The sequence below is a fragment of the Eumetopias jubatus genome, unplaced genomic scaffold (genome assembly GCF_037043125.1).
Source record: "Eumetopias jubatus isolate StellerSeaLion01/CBP00866 unplaced genomic scaffold, mEumJub1_p1.0 scaffold_14, whole genome shotgun sequence".
Lineage (NCBI taxonomy): Eukaryota > Metazoa > Chordata > Mammalia > Carnivora > Otariidae > Eumetopias > Eumetopias jubatus.
In genome coordinates, this window is record NW_028274820.1 from 90,298,887 (window position 1) to 90,323,653 (window position 24,767).

Below are 24,767 nucleotides of genomic sequence, written 5' to 3' on the forward strand. Positions count from 1 at the left end.
ATTTCATGCTGCTTTCAAGGGAAAGACCAATGTCCAACCCAACTGAATAGTTTGAAGCTTTGTCAGTCCCCAATGCAGTGAATCTGTTTGTTGCAGAATGCCAAGAGAACTTTTACTTTCATTGAATCATTGACATTTTCTTGAATTATATGAACAATTTCCTTAGTTTCTTGCTTTATTTAATTAACCTGCTTGGCTAAATAAATTCCTAACATGGAATCCTGTTAATGCACCTTGTCTCTCTCATCTACTGATTTATATGAATATCTTTATATGTCCATATGCATAATTCCATAGTAACATGAAAAATGTATCTCATGAAAACCAAGAGACTCTCCCACAGACATAATAATTTACACTGAAATACAAGTGTACTATGGACAAATATTACTCAAGATACCTAGGCAAAAACTTAAATCGGAAACAAATGATTTAAATAAGAGGAAATCTTGTGCAAGAGCTTGATGCACATGTGCACCACTGGAGGTAGATTTGGGAAGGTGCGTGGTTGGAAGCGAAGAGGAGAAACAGTGTGGTTAGTGAGCAAAGGGCTGAGTGGACGTGAAGTTTCACCACATCTTAGGATGATAAGTAGCCCCTGTATTTGAATTGCTTTGGTATGGGCTACTTGCAAAAACATTCAAACTTTCCCTTCTAAGATATAGTAAACCAAAATATATCTATGGGAAGTTCACTAAGTCATTGGTAAATAATCCAGTGTTGACTTTTAATTTAGAAATAACTGGCCAAATTGATCCCAGCCTTTCCGACTACAGTTTTCCCCCTACAGAGTACATTGATTTGTATTACTTTCTTGTTTTCTCTCATTGTTTGTCTTTCTTTTTGTTATTTTATTTTCCTACTGGTATTAATATATGAACAGAAATATTGAACTTTCATGATTTTATATATTTTGAGCTCATAAATTCCCTTTAGTTGTCATCTTTCCCAAGTGAGGCTTCATCTTTTTTCTTCACATGTTATAAAAATAATTTTTATTGATGTATAATGTACAGAAAAGTGTACAGATCATAATTGTACAGCATGATGAATTTTCACTAAATGAACATAATGGTATAGACCCCACCCAGATCAAGAAACAGAACATTACAGGGCGCCTGGGTGGCTCAGTAGGTTAAGGGTCTGCTTTTGTCTCAGGTCGTGATCCCAGGGTCCTGGATTGGGCCCTGCATCAGGGTCCACGCTTGGTGGGGAGTCTGCTTCTCTCTCTCTCCTTCTGCCCTTACCCCCTACTCGTGTGCATGTTCTCTCTCAAATAAATAAAATCTTAAAAAAAAAGAAACATTACTAGCACCCGAAAAGCCCCCCTTGTGCCCCCTTTTATAGTCAGCCTCCTCCCCTTACCCCCACTGCCTTAGGATAACTGTTACTCTGATTTCTAACACCAAGTATTAGTTCTGTCTGTTTTTTAATTTTATGTTAATAGAATCCTCCTGTGTGTGTGTGTGTGTGTGTGTGTGTGTTTGTGTGTGTTTGTGTGTGACTTCTGTTATTTGACATTATGCTTCTGAGATTCATTGCCTGAGCAATACTTAGATCATTCTAATTGTTATACAGTATTTCATTGTTTGCCTGCCACAACTTATCCACTTTACCATTGGTAGACAATGAGGTGATTTCCTGTTTGTGGCTATTATAAAAAGTGTTGCTATGAGCATTCTGTTCTAGTTCATGTCTTCTGATGAATATATGCATGGATTTTTTAAAAGATTTATTTATTTATCTGAGAGTGAGAGTGCTTGTGCAAGTGGAGGGAGGGGTAGAGGGTGAGGGAGCCAGAATCCTCAAGCAGACTCCCCACTGAGTGCAGAGCTGATTGCAGGGCTCAATCCCAGGACCCCAAGATAATGACCTGTGCCGAAATTAAGAGTCGGACACCTAACCAACTGAGCCACACAAGCACCCCTGGATTTTTGTTGTGTACATACCTAGGAATAAGATATCTTGGTCACAGGATACACAAATATTCCATTTCGGCAGCTGAAACTGCCAAATATTTTTCCTAAGTGATTGTACCAGTTTACGCTCCCGCAGCAGTGCATGAGAGTTTCAGTTGCTCACCAACACTTTGAATTGTCTGTCTTTTGAATTTTAGCTATTCTAATGGTGTGTGGTTTTAATTTGAATTTTTCTAATGATTGAGATTGAGCACTTTTTCATATGCTTATTGGCCATTTTAGTATCCTCTTTTGTGAAGTGCCTATCAAACCTTTACCCATTTTCCTATTGGGTCATCTATCTTTTTCTTACTGATTTGTGGGAATTCTTTATATATTCTGGATATAAGTCCTTTGTCAAATATATGTATTGCTAATATTTTTTTTCAACCTCTGGCTTGCCTTTTCCCTCTCTTTATGGTTCTTAATTTTAATACAGTGAAATTTATCAATTTTAATGCTTTATGGTTAGTGATTTACAAAATCTTTTCCTATCTCAAGAACATGGACATATCCTTTACTTTTTTTCTGAAGGCTTTTATGTGTCAGCTTTCACATTTAGATCTGCACTCAATCTGGAATTTTTGGAGGGCGTGGGGTGGAGGGTATGGTGTTAAACAGAGGTCAAGACTTAGTTTTCTTTTTTTCCATATGCATACCCAATTGAAGTGCTGGATGATGTTACCTTCCTCCAGATGGGGTTAACCTATGTTCTGGTAGTTTGATAGATTTGGGGAGTTCACTTTAGCTGAATTAGGGCTGAGGTGAGTTTGTATCACTCCATGGACCTTCAGTCTGCCCCCTCTCTGTGGGTGAACTCTCCAAGGGTCCTCTTGAGATTGTATCCCCAGACACTTTCTTCTTTTTTTTCCTTCCTTCCATTATTTTAACCAAAGCATAATTTACGTATAGTAATATTTACTCCTTTTAGTAGAGTTCCGTAAGTTTTGACAAACACATATGGCTGTGTAAAAACCACCACAATTAGAATAGAGTAGCTCTCTCCAGTCTAAAATGGTTCTCCTTCTTGAAGTTTTTCCTACTCAGCTCTGTGCAGCTGCTGAAAACTGTGCTGTGCAGAAGTATCCTGCTTGGTTTCTTGTTCTCTGTCATGTTTTTGTGTCTTAAGGATTCGGCAAATGCCTTGAGGGAGAAATCACTGAATGTGAGGCCATTTTTCCAGGCCTTCTTTCTCTCCAGGATGTTGGCCCCTTAAGTCTTGGTTACTGCAGCGGCTCTCTGATGCCTTCAAACAGATTTTTGGTTTTTGGAATTTTACCCAGAGTTTCTAGCTGTTCTCCATGAGTACTAAACGGCCACAAGCTACTCATTTGTAGGCAAATGCATAAGTTGGTCTATCTGAATTAAACAGACTCATTAAGACCCTCCTCCAAAAATTTTTTCTTTGGTATAAATCTCAGAAGAGTAAAAGAAGTGTCGTTGTTGGCAGCTATGACTACTCCAAGTGTTCAGTCATGGGAAGAGCTTTGGAATCAAACAAATCTGGGTGCAATTCCAACTCTGCTACTTATTAACTATGTGGTAGTGAATCTGAATCTTTCCTTGCTTTCAGATGGGGCTAATAAAAACAACCAGTTTCATAGTTTTCTTTTGAAGATTAAATGAGATAACAGATGTCAAGTACTTTGCACATAGTAGGTATTCAATAAATGATAGATATTATTTTATATTATATTATCATTTCCCTTGGAGCTATAAAATACACTCATCTCTTAGAAATGATGGGGCATGGGATGGGAGGGTCAGTGGTCCCTGCAACACAGTACCCTTCAGTTGAGCAGCCTGTTAGATGCTAAAAGGGGTGACTCATTTGAGCTTGTTTTATTCACAACCATTACAAAGTCATTCACAGATACTGAGACATGCACAAGGCATTTTTTTCTCCCTCGGAAGATCATAGAATTATATACAAACCATGTGAATTGGAGGGATCTTAAATCTCTATTCAAAAAAATTCATGTTACAGATGAAGGAATTGAGGGTCTTAAAGTGGTTAAATGACTTGGTCAAGGTTGGTTCACTCATTAGTATTTATTTAAGTGACCAAATTCCCTAAGATCACATATTTCTTCCCTTCTAAAACACTGCCGGCTCCCATATTCCACTATAAATGAAAAACAGAGACAATTCACAAGAGACAATTAGTGATGTTTTATTGTTACTGGCTCATTCTGACTAAAACCCATAGATCTATTTTTAAATATTTTAATTTCCATCCCCACAAATTATGTGACTTCCTGCCAACTACGACTGACATAGCTACTTACCATTCCTTTCCCATTCTAAGGATTATGTCCTATAGCTTTTCATTCTTCTGTTATTAAGAAATATTCTGCCTTATCCTCCAATGCACAAGACTGAAAGGAGCTAACATAAGCCCACGGACAGCAGCTCTCATCAAGTTTGCCAAGTGAGAGGGGGTGCAGGGGACCTCCATCATTCTGGGCACTGAATACAAAGGGGGCCATGTGCGTCCCTGGCACTCTCCTCTGTGGGTAGGGCTAGGTGACCAGCACCACTACCACTGTCATGAGTTCCAGCAAAGGCAGCACTTTGAGGATCAATTTTTGGTAAGTCCCCTTGTTTGGCACATCTTTCAGCATTGTGTACTCTGCCAACAGACAGATAAGCCTGAGTCCCATATGGGCCAAGTAACTTGAAAGTGTTTCATGATCACAGAGCACACAGTCATCTTATAAAAGCCTCTACCTCATGCCAGGATCCTCAAGGGCACCTCCTAGAACACTCTTTCCCTAGATCTTCACGTGGGCTACTCCTTCCTAGAAATGTATCTTTGTCTCGATGTCTTCTCTTTGGAGAGACCATCTTTCACCATGCAACCTCCGGTGGCCTTCCACTGGCCCTCTATGGCAACGTGCGGTTTTATTTCCTCACGATCAGAAACACGTGTGTTGGCTCTACTCCACCAGAACACAGGCTGTGGGAAAGCAGTCCTTGTTCATCGCTGTGGGCCCCATCCTCGTGCAGAGTCCTCACTCAATGAATAAGTGACTGTGGGCATGTATCCTTTCAATACATCCTTCAGGCTGGGTCAGCCCTTGGGTTGGAATACTTTCTTCACTACTTACTATCTGGGTGAATTGAGGCAAATGACTTAAATACAATGAGCTTCTTAGGGCTAACACTGAACCTCACTAGGCTGCTATAGAGATCAGACGAGATAGATGTGTACCAGGTGCTTAGCACAAAGGTTGGCACTAAGAGCCCTTAATACATAGTATTTATTATGTCCGTAATGAAAGCAGAACATGTTACAAAAGAGTCATGCAGGATTTTTAAAGATAAATATTAATGTTAAAATCAAGGGGTCCTAATTCAACCACATAAAATAAAATTTTAAAATAATTAAAACCTGGTTCTTGTTGGCTATACAAAGTTATTCATTTTTATAAAGGATCCCTAATTTAACCTTTGTAATAACTACCTGTTATAATTATCATCTAAGACCCTCCCCTTCACTCAACCCTTCAGTATCCATTTGGGAAATGGCATCTTTCCGTGAATACTTGTGGTAGGAATTTTAAGGTAGAATTGTAATCACTTTTTGCAAATTTGTACTGGCAATGTTTTTTCATTTGGGTAACCTAGGAAGGTGCTAGTTTGTGTTTTTCATGCTACCGACTGGCTTTAGCTAGGGATTTTTTGAGGTGTTTAAGAAAATCACTACTCTTGGAGAACTAGAAATCTGATTGAGAGGAGAGAAATTTCTCCTTTCCTTTTTTTTTTTTTAAAGATTTTTATTTATTTGAGAGAGAGAGAATGATAGAAATCATGAGAGGGAGGAGGGTCAGAGGGAGAAGCACACTCCCTGCTGAGCAGGGAGCCCAATGCGGGACTCGATCCTGGGACTCCAGGATCATGACCTGAGCCGAAGGCAGTCGCTCAACCAACTGAGCCATCCAGGCACCCTCTCCTTTCCTTTTATTACACCTTGATTCTCCCAGAGCGAATGCTTTCATATAAAACCCAAATGGCCCTGAGCAGACTGTTCAATCAAAGGAGCAATAAATAGCACCTGGCTGTTTGCCACAGCTTGGGAAGGGGGTTGTGGGAGGAAGACAGGCTCACTTGCCTAACACAATACTGCTCTCTCTCCCTTCCCCTCTTCCTTCATCTCAGGTGTTTTCCTTCTTTACCATCCGGTCTAGACTCAGCTTTGCCTACAGAGAATTTCAGTAACTGCCTTTGAGCCAGGTCAGCCAGAATCCATGTGTTGGGCACTGAATTAAAAGCTTAAAGGGGTCCAGTGAATAATAGGCACTCAGGAATCTATTTGAAGTTGCAAAGTAACTAATGGTAGAAAAAGATTTTAAAACAGGGAGTAAGAGCTTCATCAGTTTTGTGGCCCTTCAATTCTAACTTGGAAAATAGAAGGAAAGTGTATCTGAAGACAAACTCCACTTTGCAGTCACTTTGCCATTCCTCTTGAAAGTTTTTCTTTTCTCTCTTTGCCTCACGAACAAGATAGTTCATGAACATAGACCCAGACACTATAGACCAAAAATAATTTTTCCCACTGGTAACATTTTCTTCCTCTATTTTTCTTTTATTCGTTCCTAAATTTAAAAATAAAAACAGTGAGAGAATTGAATGCAGGGAAAGGAAAACCAGGCATCTAAATACTGATCCTGCCAGAGGGTTTGGGGAAGGTACTGTGAACTGTTTTCTCTGCCAATTTAAATGTCTCTCAGTATGTTCAGTTTCAGTCAAGGCACATAACTCTTGCTTTCCTCTAGTCTCTGATGTCTTTGTTGAAGCCCGAGGGTCAAGGATGAGAGGCCTCTGTGGGGACGGTACTATAATCTACATCATATTCCGAATATAGGCAACTTTTTTTAAGGTGCAGATTCCTGGGCACCTCTCTAGAGTATCCCATATATTTTTAAAAGCCCCTCCCCAGAAGATTCTGATGTGCAGCCAGTCTAAGAACACCTATTCTAGGGGTTCAATACACCATAAGCACCATAAGGCCAAGTACCAGGGCTGTTTGTTCATTGTCATATTCCCAGTAGGTTCCTGGCACACAGAGAGCACTCAATCTATATGTGTTTGTAAATTGACTTGTAGGAGCACTCTTTGTAATCAGTTCTCATCTAAACTCCATCATTAAGTACTCTGCTAATTATTTAGAAGGCAGTTCTTATTTTGGCAGGAAGAAAAGTGGAACAGAGACTGCCTTGAAAGCTAATGAATGTTAATATGCACAAAATTTGGCCTACAGTTTTGGGAAGTTCATCCATGGTTTCCATTCATTCATTCAACAGGTATTTCTTGATGTCCTCCTGCATGCTAGCAGGGGGCTAGGAGCTGTAAGGAACCGGATTATGAAGCAGGCTTAGGCAAGCTTTCCACCTAGGAAATGCCTCACGATTTTATTGTCCCCTTCTCCTCAGGTTTATAGAAAAGACCTCCAAACTTGGACCCACAGTAGAAGAAACGAAATTTAAGTGGGTTTGGGAGCTCTTGTCACCTTCTGGCTTTGTAACCCGGAAGTGTAATTATATGTTTTATCACTCCAAGGACAACATCCTTCAGATGAGGGCCTCCATTCCCAGAATGCTGAGCAAGGAGCTTTAGATGTATGACAGTACAACAGTAAAAGTGTGCACTTGGGACCAGTGGGAAGAGGTGGTAGAGGTTGAGGGAGGGGAGCTACAGATAGCCTGACTGGCTGCTCCAGATTAAGAAAAGGGATGGCACCCAGATTTGCTGACGAACCTGTGAGCACCTCAAGGTTCCCTGATCATTAGTTTGCATAATAGCCTCAGATGGATACAAACCATAAGTAACATGCTAAGCAGCTTTTTGTTTTGTTTTGTTTTTTTACCTGTGAAAACTGAAATGAGAATCTAGGAATCCAGGTCCAGTTTCTAGCAGTGAGATTCCAAGCCAGTGCCTTCACCTCTGTGAGCTTCTGTTTTCTTCCAGTGCCTAGTGGCAAAGGCTGGGGATGGATGAAAGCAAGCTATATTCTTAAGGTCCACTTGAGACCCATTTCTCTACTTGGTTAAAGGCAAACATTAAAAGCGCAAAGTTGCATTTCATACTCATACTCATTAGAAGTCCTTGTTGCATTGTGTTGGGAAAGGTTTAAGGGTATGATGGTGATTTAGTTTCACAGCTGTTATTTCTTTGGTCTTTCTAATGTTTAGTATTTATTGCTGTGTTTCAGGTGCAAGAGATTTAACTCTAGATTATCTACTAGTACATTTCTGTAATTGTAATCCTCCAGACTCTCCTATACCCATTAGTCAAGTTCCTGACCATCACCAACAGAAGACTCTGGACAAAGCAAAGGGCCCAAATGGTCTTTGAGAATCTGAAGCTTGGAAGGATTGTGATTGGGCTTGGAGAAGGGGGTGTCCTTGACTATGTTCTAAAGCCTTTGTCTTTGATTATTGGCATTTGTAGTACTCCCTGTTCTGTATTAACTATACCACCTTCTCCACCCCATTACTTAGAGTAAGTTAGGGGTTGACACTGGAATAATTGTGCTCATTTTCTTTAAAATGCAATTGCACAGGGGCGCCTGGGTGGCTCAGTTGTTAAGTGTCTGCCTTCCGCTCAGGTCATGATTCCAGGGTCCTGGGATCGAGCCCCACATTGGGCTCCCTGCTCAGTGGGAAGTCTGCTTCTCCCTCCCCCACTCCCCCTGCTTGTGTTCCCTCTCTTTCTATGTTTCTCTCTGTCAAATAAATAAATAAAATATTAAAATGCAATTACACAACATCCGTTGGTGACTTATTTCCCCCTTTAAGGTCCTAACTCACAATAGTACCTGAGGAAGAAATGATATCTTAAAACATAGTCTACAGTAACTAAAATTCATTCCACTTAATCATGTTTCCATCTTCCTTTTATACCCAGGTATCATTAAAACATTTTAAGATCCTTCAATCAAATTCTACAAGGATTCGTGATCAACCAGAAGGCTCAGAAGTGAACATCTGATTGCTTACCTGTGAGTAGCGTTTATGTGATGGAGGGGGAGGGGAGGCTCTGTTCTTAGCAGTTACACAGCCTCTCTGTGCCTGATTTTTTAAATCCTTGCACCTAAAGATGCACTGTGGGAAGCCAGGCTTTCTGCTATGCTCCTCATAGTTTATTTACCAATTAGTCCATCAAGTTTGGAAGGAATTGTTTTTTTCTGCTTTGTAATTTGATTTTTTGCTTTGTTTTTTCCTGCATATATAACATCTTAAGCAAAACAGTCCCAGATCAATAATAATGAAGTCCTCACTTCCGGCAAAGAATGCTGATGACTTGAGGGAATGGAGAGATGATTAGTCAGTCTTCCCCAGTGAATAAGCTCACCTTTGCACAGACACTGGTGATTTCAGGAACAATAAGTACCATTACTTCCAGTGAACCCTCCTCAGCCGGAAGGAGAACTTCCACCGGAAGGTCTACTGGGGAGCAGAAAGAGGGGATTTCAGAAGGGAGAGGATATGGAAAGTAAAGGAAATTTCACTTGTTCACAGTGTTGCCCAGGTTGGCACCAGTAAGAGGGAAAGTTTTTCAGGAATTCCGCGTGGTTCCCAGACAATTGTTGTTTCCGGATTATATCCCTTGCCCCCGGTAGTAGTTTGCTTGGGTTGCCATAGCAACATACCACAGACCGGGTGGCCTAAACAACAAAAATTTCCCCACAGTTCTGGAGCCTAGAAATCTGAGATCAAGATGTCAGCAGGGTTGGCTTCTCCTGAGGCCTCTCTGCTTGGCTGGCACATGGCTGTCTTCTCCCTGTGTTTTTGCATGGCCATCCTATAGTGTGCACACGTGTTTTGTGTCTCTCTCTGCGTCCAACATTTCCCCTTCTGACAAGGACACCAGTCATATCAGATTAGGGCTCACCCTAATCATCTCATTTTAAGTTAATCCCCTCTTTAAAAACTCAATCTTCAAATACGGTTACATTCTAAAGTACTGGGGGTCAGGACTTGAACATATGAATTCAGGGCACCACAATTCAATCCATAACACCCCATTATCGTTTGTTTCTAATATTCGGATTTTTAGTTTATTGAAGATGCACTTCCTTCTGATTCTTCTTTCCTGAACTTTCATAGCATGGACCTCACTCTCAGAACATTTGGTTATGCTGTGGTGTGTTGTAGTCCTTTGTGTGCAGCTCTCATTTTCCAATAACATGGTGTTAGTTTAGAAATTGAAGAGTGTGCCTTTTACATGTCTCACAGCCATAGGGAAGTTTTATATAGTAAGACGTTTAATAATATTTATTGAATGAATGAATACATAGATGATTAGATGTAGCCTCTGAACCTACAATTTATTTGCTTTAAGACTATCTCCAAATGATGATTATTAGTGGTCCTTTCTCCTCATTTGCTGCCCTCTACCACAATAAGTGGAAATAAGACTGGAGAGGGGCTGGAAGAAAAATATGATTAGCTGACCCCAGGAGACTTACCTCTCTTCTCAAAAAGGTAGGAGACAGTAAATAGCATGAGCCTGCCCCAGATCCTATCACTCTTCCATGAGAGTGCTCTTCCAGGAGGGAAGGACGATGAATTTAGATTTGGATTTACTGACGTGAGGACTTGTGGGATTTCAAGGGCCTATGCCAGTCTAAAGCTCAGGTGAGAGCTAGAGACAGAGATGTTCCCAGTCATAACCTCTACTTAGGAATTAGAACCATGAGAATTGATGAAGTCATCCAGAGAGATTGTGTGGAGATAGAGAAGGGGTGTTTCCAAAATGCCACCAGAAATTGTACGCAGAAGATTTTCTTGGTAAATAACAGAAGAACCCTCCCATGAAAAAGAAATCCACATGCTACTTCTAATGAGGGGTTGTAAGAACATATATATTAACTAATGTATGTCTATCTATTTCTCTCTCTTCATTTATTTGGATCTATTTTATTTCTTCTTCTGTCCCCTCCTTTGGGTCTATGCCCCAAACCACTCCTGTGGGGCTTGCCCTCCCCAACTTTGCCACCCTTTAGCTAATTGTACCCATGAGGATATGTTTGACTCCCCAAGTTTCTGCCAAGGGGGTCTCACACATCAACTCCTTCCTTTGTGGCCATTCGTTTCATCAACCAATCAGAGCTGATCAGACTGGACAATAGGGGAGCCTGGGATTGGATTCCTCAATATCAAGAGAGACAGAAAGTAGATCCTTCTCGGGGTCAGGGGCATAGACCATCTTGTCTAGACAGCCAGTAAAGAGCTCAGTGGAAGGGAGTGGACCACTTTCACATTGAACTCCTTCCTTAGTCCATTGAGCCCTGCTGGTTTTCCCCACTCCTCTACCTGTGCTCTCAAGGAGGCTTTGGCAATATTTTTGAGTTTCACAGCCAGGCCAGAATGGGGGCTGGTGGAGCGTGGAGAGACCATGGGCCATGATGGCCATAACAATCTTCTCTCTAGGCCCCACCAGCAAATGTCATTTCTCCTGGGACTGTGTTTATCCCAGTACTAGTTTTCCTGCTTTCTGTGATACAAACAAAAGGAGGAAAGATATTTATTCATTTTGTTTATTTTCTGAAGTATTACCTTTCTTCAAGTTCTCCCCTTGCAATTTTTTTCTTTTTCTCTCCTCTCTTAGTTATCTTTCTTTAGCAGAACCTTGATCTTTCCTTGAATTGTCTGATGATCAGTGGAAGAGACTGTCTGAAGTCTGGAAACCTCCTCCTTCTCTGCAAACCCCACCCATGTTCTTTAATGAACTATGAGATACCAGCTTTCTATGTACCCACTTCTACACTTCCCTCTTGGTGTTCTTTGAGTAGCCAGAAAAAGATGCCAGTTTTTATGCAGCTACCCAGGATATCAGCTACCCAGGATATCAGTGACACCTGAAGTCAGGGATTTTTACTCAAATTGTTATTTATGTAACATGAGAAAAGAGAAATTTTGTAGTTAAGAGAAAATAGCTCTATAATCCATGAATGGCCTAGATGGGGTGTTCCAAATGAATGGTGGCCAGTGGCCAGCATAGGTGCCTCCCGACTGTGTTTCATTAATTTCAGTCAGCTACAAGGTTTGGAGAGAGAGATGATTTTCCTATGAGCATGTAAAAGAAGTGCTTTGAGTGGTAAGGCTTTGCCCTTGTTTAAGAACAGCATAAATGGGAGATTTTATAACCACTGTGGGCCAATATTTTTGGAGTCGGTTGAAGCTCCAGATGGAGTGGAAAGAGAAGTTTCTTTTTTTCTTCCTCTTTTCGTGAGTTTTGCAGAACGAGTCTCCCTGGACACCTTTAATAAAGTGCTCAGTCTCTTGTTTAGTTCAAGTGTGCCCAAGCTTGTTATCACAGGATCTGAGGGGGTCTTTCTTAAAACTAAGAATCTTTTCTGTAGAATTCTGGTCGTGGCTCTAGAACCAGCCTCGTATGTGAGAATGTCTGGAATCCAGTCCTTCCCCAAGAGTCTCACCTTTAGGAGTCTCCGCGTAGGTCCTTGTCATGAGGTATAAGGAAGAAGATGAGCAATGAGCCCAAGTTTGGTGAGGGACTGAAAGGGCAAAAGGAACACAGTCCCATGGTCATCTCAATGTTCTGGAACCCTTCATGTTAGGTGGGGTAGGAGGACATTCCAGCATCGCCCTATGTGGATTTTGTGACTTTGGCCGAGTGATGGCAGTTTCGAGGCCAGGGAATTGCAGCTGGCTTTAAGAGGTGCCTCTGTGGAAGCACACATTCCTGCCTAGCACAGCTCTTGCAGAGGGAGTTGTGCCAGGGTGGACAAGCCAAGATGAAGGCCACAGAGGGCAGGGAGAAACATAGACAGTGGTGCCAAGAGCACTTTCTAGAAGAAAGTCTCTTCTAGAACTCCTTTCCAGATTTTTGTTCCAATGGGTATGAGTAAAGAGAAAAAGAATGATTGTGCTATTTAATAGATTTCAACCAAAATGATCAAAAGTCTTACCTGAGGCTTTAACTATGAGTGGATTTATATATTCCAGGGACATAGATCCAGCTGCTTCTGAACTCTGCTTTGGAATGTTTAACAAAATGCGGTTGTGGACATCTTGCGCTACGTGCAGCCATACTCCAAGAGGATTTACGTAGAACAAGCACTCAGTCAGAGTGGGGACATCTGAAACAGTTTCCTTCCTACCATTCTCTACATCCAGGTCCACCTTAATGCCAAATTAAATCTAGATTTTTTTTTTTAATCGACTTTTACTAAGGAAAAGGCAGAGCTGCATTCCCTGACACAGATATTTTAGGCCAAAATTATTACTTGAGCCTTTTTTTTTCCTCCTCCTTTTTGCTAATTCAAAACAAAATGTCTATCATTCACTCTAACAGCAGCGTTTAAGAGCTGGAGACAAATGGAGTCTGAATATTCACGCCAATGTGGTACAAATGAGCTGTGATTTCAGGATGCTGGCTGTTTCTCTGACAGGAGAAAGGAGCAGTTGACTAGTTTAATATCTTTGGCTGAAAACACTTTCTTATAAAGGGATGGAGAAGGCCAACATTAATATTGGGTCCTGTTATTTAATGACCAGAAAGGATATATCATGGAATGGGTCATCCTCAGTCTGGGGAAAGTGTGTTTATCACACCCAGAGGATGCAGAGGGGGGAGAGAATATACACACAGGGTGAGACTGAAGGAAGGAACTCTTCTAAAAACATTTTCTCCAAGTTCTTCAAAGAATTCCTTCCATAAGTATATTATACCCATGATTGTGAATATGATTCCATCGCAGACTTATACCGGTGTGTATAAACATAAAGACATCTGTCGTAATGAGAGACTCTGGGGATATTTCTAACTGCCTCCTTCAGAATGCTGGCTAATGGTTTAGAAATAAAAGATGGAGTTATAAGTTGGGGTTTAAGGGGGAGGCCTGTGACCACCATTAGCACCATCTGTCCCCTTTCTTGTTCCTCAAACACATATATTCAGTTACTCATGAATTTGCTGTTTCTACAGTATATCAAACTGGACCCTCTCCATCTCAGATGCTATGTTAGGTCTGGGCTACATTAGCAATTCTAGTGTTCCTTCATTCTCTCCTATAAAATGGACTATTTCTTTATTCAATGCAATGGAAAATTTAGTGAACCCAATAATGCGTTCATTGACGTAAATTATGATTTCCAATACTTTTATTTGTTTTTCATTGGCCTCATCTTAGCAAAGAGTCATAATATTTTAAGTTTCTCTGCACTCTTGTCCACCTGTCATGCTTAATTATGTGGTTTATAGGCAAAACATAGCAATGCGCTAGCTATATCTGTAATTCTTTGCTGCAAAGTGCTTTGAAAAATGATGCATAATTGCGCCCAGTATTATTTGTTTCCTAAATTCTGGTTTTCAGGAAACATTTTTTAAAGGGGGACATAACTGTAGTTTCAAAGCAATTGAAAATTAAAAGCAAAGTAAGGGTACTGTGACATTTTTATGGAATGCTCAAAAGACCCTAAGGTGAGAAATCCAAAGTTGATTTGCCATGAAACCAATGGAGCTGAAACTGTAGGGCCCCTCCCTTGGATAAGTCTCTGCCACAACCCTTCTGCCAATGTTTTTTTACATTTAATACTGTCTTCTCTTTCTTAAAGAAGGCCTCCCAAATAATCTTCACATCCTACAAATGTGGCTCTGCCCGGAGACCGACACAAACAGATAAACTTAGATGATTGATCCTCACGTTTAAAGCTAATTAAATTTTAAAAAGCAAAGAAATAGCCAAAGTGTGAAGTACTCTATTTTATTTTTTAAAACTTTAGAATGAATTCAGTTTATTTTCTAAAGTAAACCCCACTTAAGTGAAATAATAAATCAGTTTGCCAAAACACAAATGAACATAAACAGGAGATTTCAGGGGCACCTGGGTGGCTCAGTTGGTTGGGCGTCTGTCCTCAGCTCAGGTCATGATCCCAGGGTCTTGGGATCAAGTCCCACATCAGGCTACCTGTTCAGCGGGGAGCCTGCTTCTCCCTCTGCCCTCCCCTTGCTTGTGCTCTCTCTCTCTCTGTTAAATAAATAAAATCTTTTTAAAAAAAAAAAAAGCACAGGAGATTCATTTTTACTTCACTAATAAGCATCACGTATGAGCTTACCCTAACATGGAGTAGGCCAAATCCTTTGGCCAGGAAACAGCTCCTACTAAAGGGCATTTTTACAGGAGCATAGATCCTTCCAGGCAATCACACAGTCATTTCATCATCAGGGTTCTTGCCACAGTCTACCTTGTATTATCCACTTCCAAGTCTTTTGAGATGTCACATTGTTCTGTGATTAAAAGCACAAACTCTGGGGCCAGGCTGCCTGGAGATAAATGCCAGCTCTATCATTTCCTAGCTCTGTGACCTTGGAGACATGACTCACCTCTGGGCCTTTTTATCTGTAAAATGGAGACAATACGGATTGTTATGAAGATTTAAATTGATACTTACAAAGTTCTCAGAACCATGCTTGGTACTGAGTAGGTGCCATATAACCATAGGCTAAGTAAATAAACTTCTCCATGTGGACTGTAAGCTTGTATGGGTTCATTTGTGGGTTTACTCTTGCATCTCCTCACATTGCCTAGCTTGATCAGCCATTAATGAATGGCCCTATAATCAGGGGTCAGACTGGCAACCTGAGCCCCACATTGACCTGTGTATATATGCTTCTCTTGCCCAGCAAGGGTGGGTTTTTTTTGTTTTTGTTTTTGTTTTTGAATTTGAATGCTCTTAGGGGTGCATCCATTCTCCTCCAAGTGGAGGGCACTTCAGGTAATGAGAGGGAGAAAGCAGAGACAAAGGCCCAGAGGCAGAAACAAGGGCTACATTATTGCAGGACTAAGGAGTGTGGCCTGGGCTGTGAGTTGTGTTTTCACATTGAGGGTGGGGTCGGGAGAGGAGTCCTGTAATGGGTGCAGTGAAGCCATTTCATGGAGGGCCTCTGGGGGTTCCAGAGACGCAGGGTGGTGGCGTGTGGGAGGCAGATCATTCTTCCTCACTAGCCCCCTCAAAACCAAGGCATGTAAACCTCCCAGTCGTCATCCCTCACCAGCTTATTCCCCAAACCAGGAGTCCCACATGGCCAACAGCTTCCCAGACCCATAGGCCGTCACTGAATGGAGACAGTCGTAAACCTATGTTGCTCCTGTTTCCAGTTGAAGGCATCTTTGATTGCTCTTCCTGCTAACAAAGAATATTCAAGTTCAAGTGAAAATAGCCTGTCATTGCTGGGGTCAGTTCAGCCTTTCTGCTATGTAACATCTGTTTTTGAAATTCGGCTGAGACCCTGACTTAAATGCATTTAACTTAAAAAGCAGCAAGAGCACATCTTGTTTTCCTGAATGTCCAGGGGCTGTGTGTCAACAAATAAAAGGTCTGTTTGTGGTATTCAAAGGGGAAAAGCTGGTTGTGAGATGTTCTGCCACTGGGGTAAATTTATTATGGACTGTTCATTTCTTGGAATCATGAACCAAAGTTTGAAAAAACAAAGTGGACCAGCTTTGTTTCAGTCAGCAAATTTTGGCTTAATGGTGGGTGGGAAACGTGCTTTTCTTGTCAGAAGGTCACTGAGCTGGATGGTTTCCAGAAAGATGCCCTCATCCACGCCTCCTACTTTAGCCACGTGAAGTTGATATCTTAAGTGGATTCTCTATGTCTCTATAAATTGTGGCGGACAGCATCTGATTTATCGTTATTTTTATATTACTTACACAGGACCTGAGGTGGGAAAGAAGGGGTGAGATAGTTCAGCATCCTTCAAACCTGACTAGCTACTTTAGTCCTCACCCACTTCTTCAGGAGAGACAAGTAGAGAAAAGTTTGATTCATCAGCACCCAGAAGAGTGTCTGGCACAAAACAGATGTCTGTATATATGTATTTGTTTAATGAGTATAAACTCTGGTCTTAGAAACTCACGTTCTCTTTATGAATGCATGTCTGCATGTGTATTAATATCATTCCAGTTTGAAAAAGCTGTTACTGCCTATGTCCTATTTTAGTCCAAAGAAAAGCATTAGGTCACTCTTGTCGCTCTCTCGGAGCAGTATGTTTTTCCTTTCTAACCCTTATCCCAATTTGTATTTTGTTTATTTATTGCCTATCTCTACCATCAGACTATAAAGCCCAGCAAGGGCAGAGTAGTCGTGTTCACAACTTATTTGCCACACCAAGCAAGGTGGCTAGTACACGAATATTACTTCACAATACTTGTTGAATGTTTTTCCTGAGGTTTTCATTGTGATGATGGTTGCAGAGCCTTAACCACTTTTGATTATGTATGAATTTAAATCACAGTGAAGAAGACAATAGGGCTTGTAATGCAGTTGAATATGCAGAGACCTTTTGTGTGATGACACACTCACACTCATTTGACCATACACTCTATTGAAGGCCATGGTGGAATGGGTTAGTCTAACCATCTCTGTTTTCTCAAGTTGAAGTTGTTGAGCCACATCTGCCATTATAGCTGGCCAAGATCAATGTCATAGCACATGGCAATAGTTTAAGTTTTTTTTTTCTCTCTTAAACAGTTAACTCATTCCTGGTGGTATTAATCCATGACTTCAGCCTGATTAGCAATAAATTCTGGCCCACCAAGCTACCTGGTAAAGGCAGTACAAGGATCTGTGGTGAGAAAGAAGATCTTTTCAGTGCCCAATGGACATACAGTTTAATGTGCATATTCATTTGTCTGGTGGTCACTGTAGACCTTTCTTATGGTCAGGCAAGATAGGAACACTTCAGCTTGAGTGGGAACAAAGTAGATTCACTTGCTCCATTTTGCTTTGGCTGTCTGCATAGACAGGGCTGAAATGGGAATGACTTGTGTGTTCCAGAAGCTCTCAAGAGAAACGCTCATTCGTTTACCGGAGGTGCAATTCCACAACAATTTCTTGCTTTGTATAGTTGAAAACATTCCCGAAGAAACAAAGTTGGATGTAGAGAAAATAATGGGAGAAAAGAAAAATACTACTCTGAATTCTGAACAATTCTGCTTTACTAGGTTGAGCTGTCTGCCAGCTGACCACAGTGTTGACTACTTGTAATACAGACTTTTGGTAGGCTGCATGTAGTTCTTGGAGCTATTTATATTAGATGGCAGAAACTTAATTATTCCAAAATCGGCAGGACTTGCTTTGTTACTTACGACAAAATTGCTTAGTCATCTTTATACCTAGTATGGACAGCATTGTTTGAGTGTGAAAAACTGGGAAATGCACATGTTCTCCAAAGAGACTTTAGATCAAGTAGAAAAACAAGAAGGTATCATTTTTGCAAGATGCTTAGCAGGTGGTTGCCACATGTTCTAATTGGACAAGGGAGGTGCCTGTTGAGTTGAAGTCCTTGATTACAAGTATTTCTCTGTTTTCCTTGTGGATTTTGTCAGAAGTAAAAACCCGCTGCTGCTGCTTCCTAGATTGTGTTCTCCTCCTGCATTTTGCAAAGCACAGGTTTTCCAGCAAGAGGGCGAGGAACCCTAGAATCAGCTGTCAGAACAGCTTTCTTGCTCTCCGAAACAAACAAGGATGTCCTTTCAAGCTGGTTGTCACCCAGGTCGTCCCTTTGACCCTTTTGGTTTGCATACGTATCTTACCATATTTGAACTACTGCTTTCCAAATGCAGTGCAGATTTATGGAGCTCCAGCAAGGAAGCAGGCAGGCAAAATGAGTCTCTTCCGTGCGTTTTAGGATTTGAGGTGGCGCCGGAGGTCTCCAGGTTTTTCCAGGAATGCCCGTGGCAACCTCACACTCTTCCTGTGACCTGGGCTGGGGCTCCTGAGAGAGATGGTGAGAAAAGATAAAAGTCCTATAGCCAATGGGTAATGACACCAGGCTTGGGAGGGGTGGGTTCCCAAGCAAACATCCAGAACAGTGCCTTATGTTTCTAATTACTGAGCATGGTTAGAGAGCAAAATCAGGCAACACTTTTTTTTTTTTTTTAGACTGATGGAAGCATTTAAATCGGCTCTGAATGTCAGTATTTTCTAATTATGATGGAGGAGTGGCAAGGAATCTCCAAAGGCCTTGGCAATTTAGAGAGTTTCAGCCCAACCCTGATTCTCTTCTTTTCTTATTCATCATATGTCTTCTTTGTCCTTCTTTCTCTTTGAACGTCCCAGAACTAGCCTATTCCCTCAGTTACAAATACCTAATATTCCTCCTCCTGAAACCAGAATGTCTTTCTAAGACAAGATTCTTTTCCACTAGAGGAAAACAACCACAGCTACAAATCACAACATAAAATAGAGCTCCATAGTGAACCACCACCACCCCCAAGGTAGTACTAAAAGCTGGCCTGGAGACACGCTTGGCCTTTTGAAAATGCCTCAGCCAAGTTCCTCTGTTTACCAGTTAAGTGCAGTGAAAGAAATGCCCTGGAATCCATTCCAATTCAACAAGTATTCAACTTTGCTGACTGTGAGAAAAAATAGTCAGTTAAGGGACTGTTTGATCGGCCCCTGAAATACTACTTTGAAGGATCACAAAAATGAGTAATAACCTCAAGGAGATTACCATCTTCTAGGAAAGATAGATATACCTAGAAATTCAAATACAAGCCATAGACTAAGTGCTCCAATAGAAATAGAATATGGGTATCCGTACAAACCCATGTCAGTGAGTAAGTGGTTCAGGGACCTTGTAGTCTTATGCTAGTCTTAAACCTATACTGTGAGTCATTTCTTATGTGAAAAAAAGTCCAGAACTCTCCAAACTAGAACTACCACTTACATGATTCATGTGAAAGGAAAGAGGAAGCAGTCTAGGCACTTTTCAATTTATTATTTGACTTCTGTGTAGATTTATATGTTTAACTTTTATTATGTCCAAGGGATATCATGAATATGTCCCTTGGTTTGGTTTCAAAGCTTTTCATCTAAGATTATAAACTCCTAGAAGATAGCTTCTAACTTCCTTCATAATTCTAGAACACAATAAATGTATTTGCGGATCATGATGAATAGAGTTGAAAATTTCACTAGGGAATGATTAGTCCCCAATTAATAATAGCATGTCCTTCATGTACAAACCTGTTACCACTAGCAAAGCACCTCTAGTGCATAACTTTGAATTGTCTCCCTCAATGTAACTGGGTATATAGCCTGCCATCCAAACTGTCTCACTGTGCTAATACCCTGGGTCAACGAGATAGCTGGGTCTTAATTTTGGCTCAGGTCATGATCCCAGGGTTGTGAGATTGCTGGATATGTGTCCTGCTTAAGATTCTCTCGTTCTCCCTTTCTCCCCTCCCCAACTAAAAACAACCACCACCACCACCACCACCTAGATCCAGAGCCTTAGCCAGCTATCTTGTTGACATGTAAATCTACATATATCTTTAAAACTATCTTTCACTACAGCCCTAAATAGCTGGCCATTTCACCTCTACCTGACTCTTCAATAATAGGGGTTCACACTTTCTCAGCAGCCCTTCCTATTGTTGGATAGTTCTGTTGGGGCAAGGGCCCCACCCTTTTACAGCAGAATTAGCTTCTGTTATCAGGCATACAGTTAGAAAACACATGTGTACATTTCTTCTGGCCAAGCTACGCATCTCTGGTCCTCACACAGACACAGGTTGGTAGAGAAGTTCCATCTTTGCCTCAGCATTCACCCCTATGCCTTCTACTTCTCTCTAGAGGCCAAGAGCAGAAGTGGCCCCATGCCTGTTCTGATTTAGTATTAACCTATGTCTTTCAGTGTATTTTCTTTGAGTTTGCCAAGGAAAAGTATTTTAAACTCTGGGGGAAAAGGGCACAGAAGTAATTGTGTTCCACGTTTTCACTTCTCCTCACTCTTCTCAGAATGGTGTAGAGATCATTCTAAATGACAGTGGTGGTTTTCCACTGATGGGCTGTGGTTCAGGACCTGGTGCCAAAGTTGTATACGTCTCAGTCTCCTTTCTTTAAATGGAGGTGAACCTACTTTTCCTACCTGAGCATCAAACAATGATTGCCCTAGAGATCTGAAGTGCTCCAAATGGAGCAGTAGTGTTTGTGATAACACTCTAAGATGCGACCTGAAGTCCCTAAATGTGTTGTCTTCCCAAGTGTTGGAGTCAGTGTACATAAACACCATCACTTCATAAATCTAAAATGCCCAAACTGCCCACTCTTGCTAAGGTGAAGAGAAGCCACAAAGACATTGATTTTAGTCATGTTAAGTCTGTCAGCGTTTTGCAAATGGAGAAATACAAATAAAGAAAAGATAATGATAAAAGACCGAGCAGGAATGGAAAAAAAAAAATACAGGCCATAACCTGTGAGTCTGCTCTTAGTGTGGCTTCGTGTTCTGGATTCCACTGACCAGAGAACAGAAACAACTTGAGAAGGTAGACTTCCTCAGGTTGATCCCGTTCATTCTTATTTCTGTGTTGCTGGTCTTGACAAATGTTCCTTGTTGATTGCATGTATTTTTTTTTTCTTAAGTAGCACAGATTTTTGGAGCAAGATGGTGAAGGTTGAGCTAAAGTTAAGTCTAAACTGTATGTTACAATCCATGTGTTTATTTGGTTTTTGAGTCCCAAATGAACCATTCTGTTCAGAAAAGAGCAAAGCAGGTTGATAAATTGAATTTTTTTAAGAAGGACAAAAGTTCATTTTCTACAGTCAGAAAGAAAACACTGCCAGATTTACTGTGTAACTACTGCAAATGTGGGTTTATATAACTTTTGAGATTCATATATAGTCTATTACCAAAGTCTTTAATTCACTTTGTACACACTGATCAGTCAATAAAATATAGAGATGAATCAGCTTGAGTTAGATTTTCCATATTCAGAATGGTAAAATCTAGAATAAAAATCTAATGGTTCAAATCAGCTATAATTCCTGAGTGCCTACTATGTCCCGATAGTGAAGAGATTTTTTAAGCAATGGTTATCTATTCATAAGTGGCCTAAAGCATGAAAATATACAGAAAATATGATATCAATAAAATATTTAAATACTAGTTAGAACAGTTAAGCTGCGGCAAAACAGTACATTTATCAATTACCAAAATAAACGATAGATGTTCAAGGAGAGAGATAATCACTTCTAAGCTAGAGTCCTCAGGAAAGCCATTATGAAAAAGTGAAATCTGAGCCAGGAATTCTTGACTAAATAGAATATGGATATTGAAAAGGGGAGCCCATTCCAGATGGATGTGATGTATGAATTAAAAGTGCAGAGAAAGAAAATTGAATGATGTGGTTGAGAAGCAATAAAATAGTTTTATCTAGGATGCCATGGGACAATGTGCTTGAAAGGAAGGTTAATGCTTTCTAAATTAGAAAATTAGAAGAGATTGTACTTAGATACCATTTACACCTGGAAAGGAGGAAACATGGACATATCATGTTTGATGCATCCGACTTCGATGGATGGGAGAGCAGGCATGGAACCATAGTATTATATGGAATAGGATGAAACCTTGGCCCTTACCTAGTCCAAGCACCTCATTTCAGATTCCTACGTGTGAGTCCAGGTCACTGTTTACCAAGGGTTTGTGGGGAAAGACAATTGAAGGATTGAAGTGAGTGAAGATCATTTGAAGGGCAAAGGTGAGGAGTCTGTTGGGATACGTGACACCCAGGAATCACCCAGCACATGTAGGATGAAGAGAAGCATCACTGAGCCACAGTGAGCACACAGCTGAAATTCACACAAACCTTTGAGGCAGACAAAACATGGTTCCTGACTGTCAAGCCCTGAATCTCGAGAACAAAAACCAGAAAACAGATGATAGTTGTGATTCAAAATTGAAGATGGGTGTGATAGACCTGGTAGAAGTTTAAAGAAGCAAGAAAGTCTGAAATATAAGTTCCAAGAGGACAGGGACCTTTTCAGTCTCGTTCACTGTCATATCCCCAGGGCGTGTGACAGAACTTGGCACCACAGTAAATGCTCAGTAAATGCTTATTGCATATTGATGGTATAAATTTTTTTTTGTGGGGTTTCACTGAATGAGTTGGACCGTAAAATTTGCAGTGGTTAAATAATGGTGACTCGTCATAAAGGATATGTCTAATAATGGTTACGAGTGTTGAAAGATTAGGCTTCCTTGCAATAAAAGAGAAATAATTATCTTGGGGATGAGGTTATAGTGGTCAGAAGAGGAAGGTGTATAATAAGGAAGGTGCAATGCAAGAGAAGAAACTTTAATGTCACAAAGAAAAGTATGCCGTGATGCTGTCCAGAATCTGAGCATCCTGGTTTGTGAGTATTAAAAAGAAGTAACAATAAAATAATAGAGGCTTAATTAATATTTGCAAGGTTTAATTTAATTGAGATCTCTGAGACATGATAATTCTATTATTTAAACCAAATGGGTGTACAATTGAAGAGGCATGGGTAATTTTTAAGATCACCTCTTACCTAAGTTTATATGGTCCAATGAATTAGACCAGAGATCATTGACAGTAGTCTTCTCAGAACTTTCCCGGGGCACTCTCACTTATTTCCTGAAAGGGAAAACAATTCCTAGAAGAAAATAGTGGATTAGTCCAAGAATATTATAAGTGGCTAAGAGCACACACTTCGAAATTCTGTAGAATGGGGATTTTAATAGCTACTTTACAGGTTTATTATGTAGATAAAATAATTTGACATATATTTAAATGGCTCAGCAGCACTATCAAGCCACAAAAAGACATGGAGGAAACTTAAATGCATATTGCTAAGTGTAAAAAGTCAGTCTGAAAAGGCTATATACTGTATGATTTCAACTATACGACATTTTGGAAAAGGCAAAGTTATTATAGAAACAGTAAAGGGATCAGTGATTGCCAAGGGTTGGGAGAGGGGAGGGAGGGAACAGTGACTACATGGAGAACAGAGCCTGTTTAGGGCAGGGAAACTATTCTGATACTATAATGGTTGATACATGATACAACATCAAGTGTGAAACCTAATGTAATCTATGGATTTTAGTTAATAATAATGTATCAGTATTGGTTCATCAGTTGTAACAAATGTACCGCAGTGCTGCAAGATGTTAATTAGGCTGTATTAATTTTCCAGGGCTGCCATTACAAAGTACCACAAACGGAGGGGCTTAGGACGACATAAGCATTGTCTCACAGTTCTGGAAGCTAGAAATCCGAAATCAAGGTGTCATCAGGGCTCCCTGTCCCTAAGCTGTTCCATCTCTCTCTCCCAGCTCTGCTCCCTCGGGTGCTCCTTGCCCTCCACCTGGACATGGCATTCTCCCTGTCTTCACATTATCTTCTCTTTGTGTATGTCTGCTCCTTTGTCCAAATTTACTCTTTTTTATGAGAACACCAGCAATATTAGATTAGAGCCCACTCTAATAAACTTATCTAACTTGACTTACATATACAAAGGCACTCTTTCCAAATAAGTTTACATTCTGAGGGGTTAGGTCTTCAATATATTTTGGGGGGGATTACACAATTCAGTACAAACATGCAGGAGACTGAGCAGGGTGGGGAAAGGGAGTATATGGGAACTCTGGACTTTCTGTTCATTTTGTCTTTAAACTTGAAACTACTCTAAGAAATAATACCCATTAATTAAAAAAAAAAGGTAAGAAAAAATAACCCAACACATTGTACATATTCAATAAATGTTAGAGACTTCTGGAACCTGCATTAACTTATCCAGTGTCCCTGACACAATAGATTTTATTCTTGATGCATTCCAAGATGAGCAGTAGCATTGCCCGAAGATCCAAGGACTTTCCCCAACCCATTCACTATTCAGTTTGTGATGATTTAAAGGTAGATTTAAAGGTAGACTTAGGGGGCATCTGGGTGGCTCAGTCTTTAAGCGTGTGCCTTCGGCTCAGGTCATGATTCCAGGGTTCTGGGATCGAGCCCCGCATCGGGCTCCCTGC

General features: G+C 40.6%; 1 protein-coding gene across 1 annotated transcript in view; it reads left to right on the forward strand.

Annotated features, from left to right (window-relative positions):
- Nucleotides 1-24,767, forward strand: part of CALD1 (caldesmon 1) — a 181,473-nt gene that overhangs the window by 55,834 nt on the left and 100,872 nt on the right. The window contains exon 2 of the mRNA XM_088018519.1: nt 8,868-8,961. The gene's annotated coding sequence lies outside the window, so the exon portion shown is untranslated. The remainder of the gene's footprint in view (nt 1-8,867; nt 8,962-24,767) is intronic.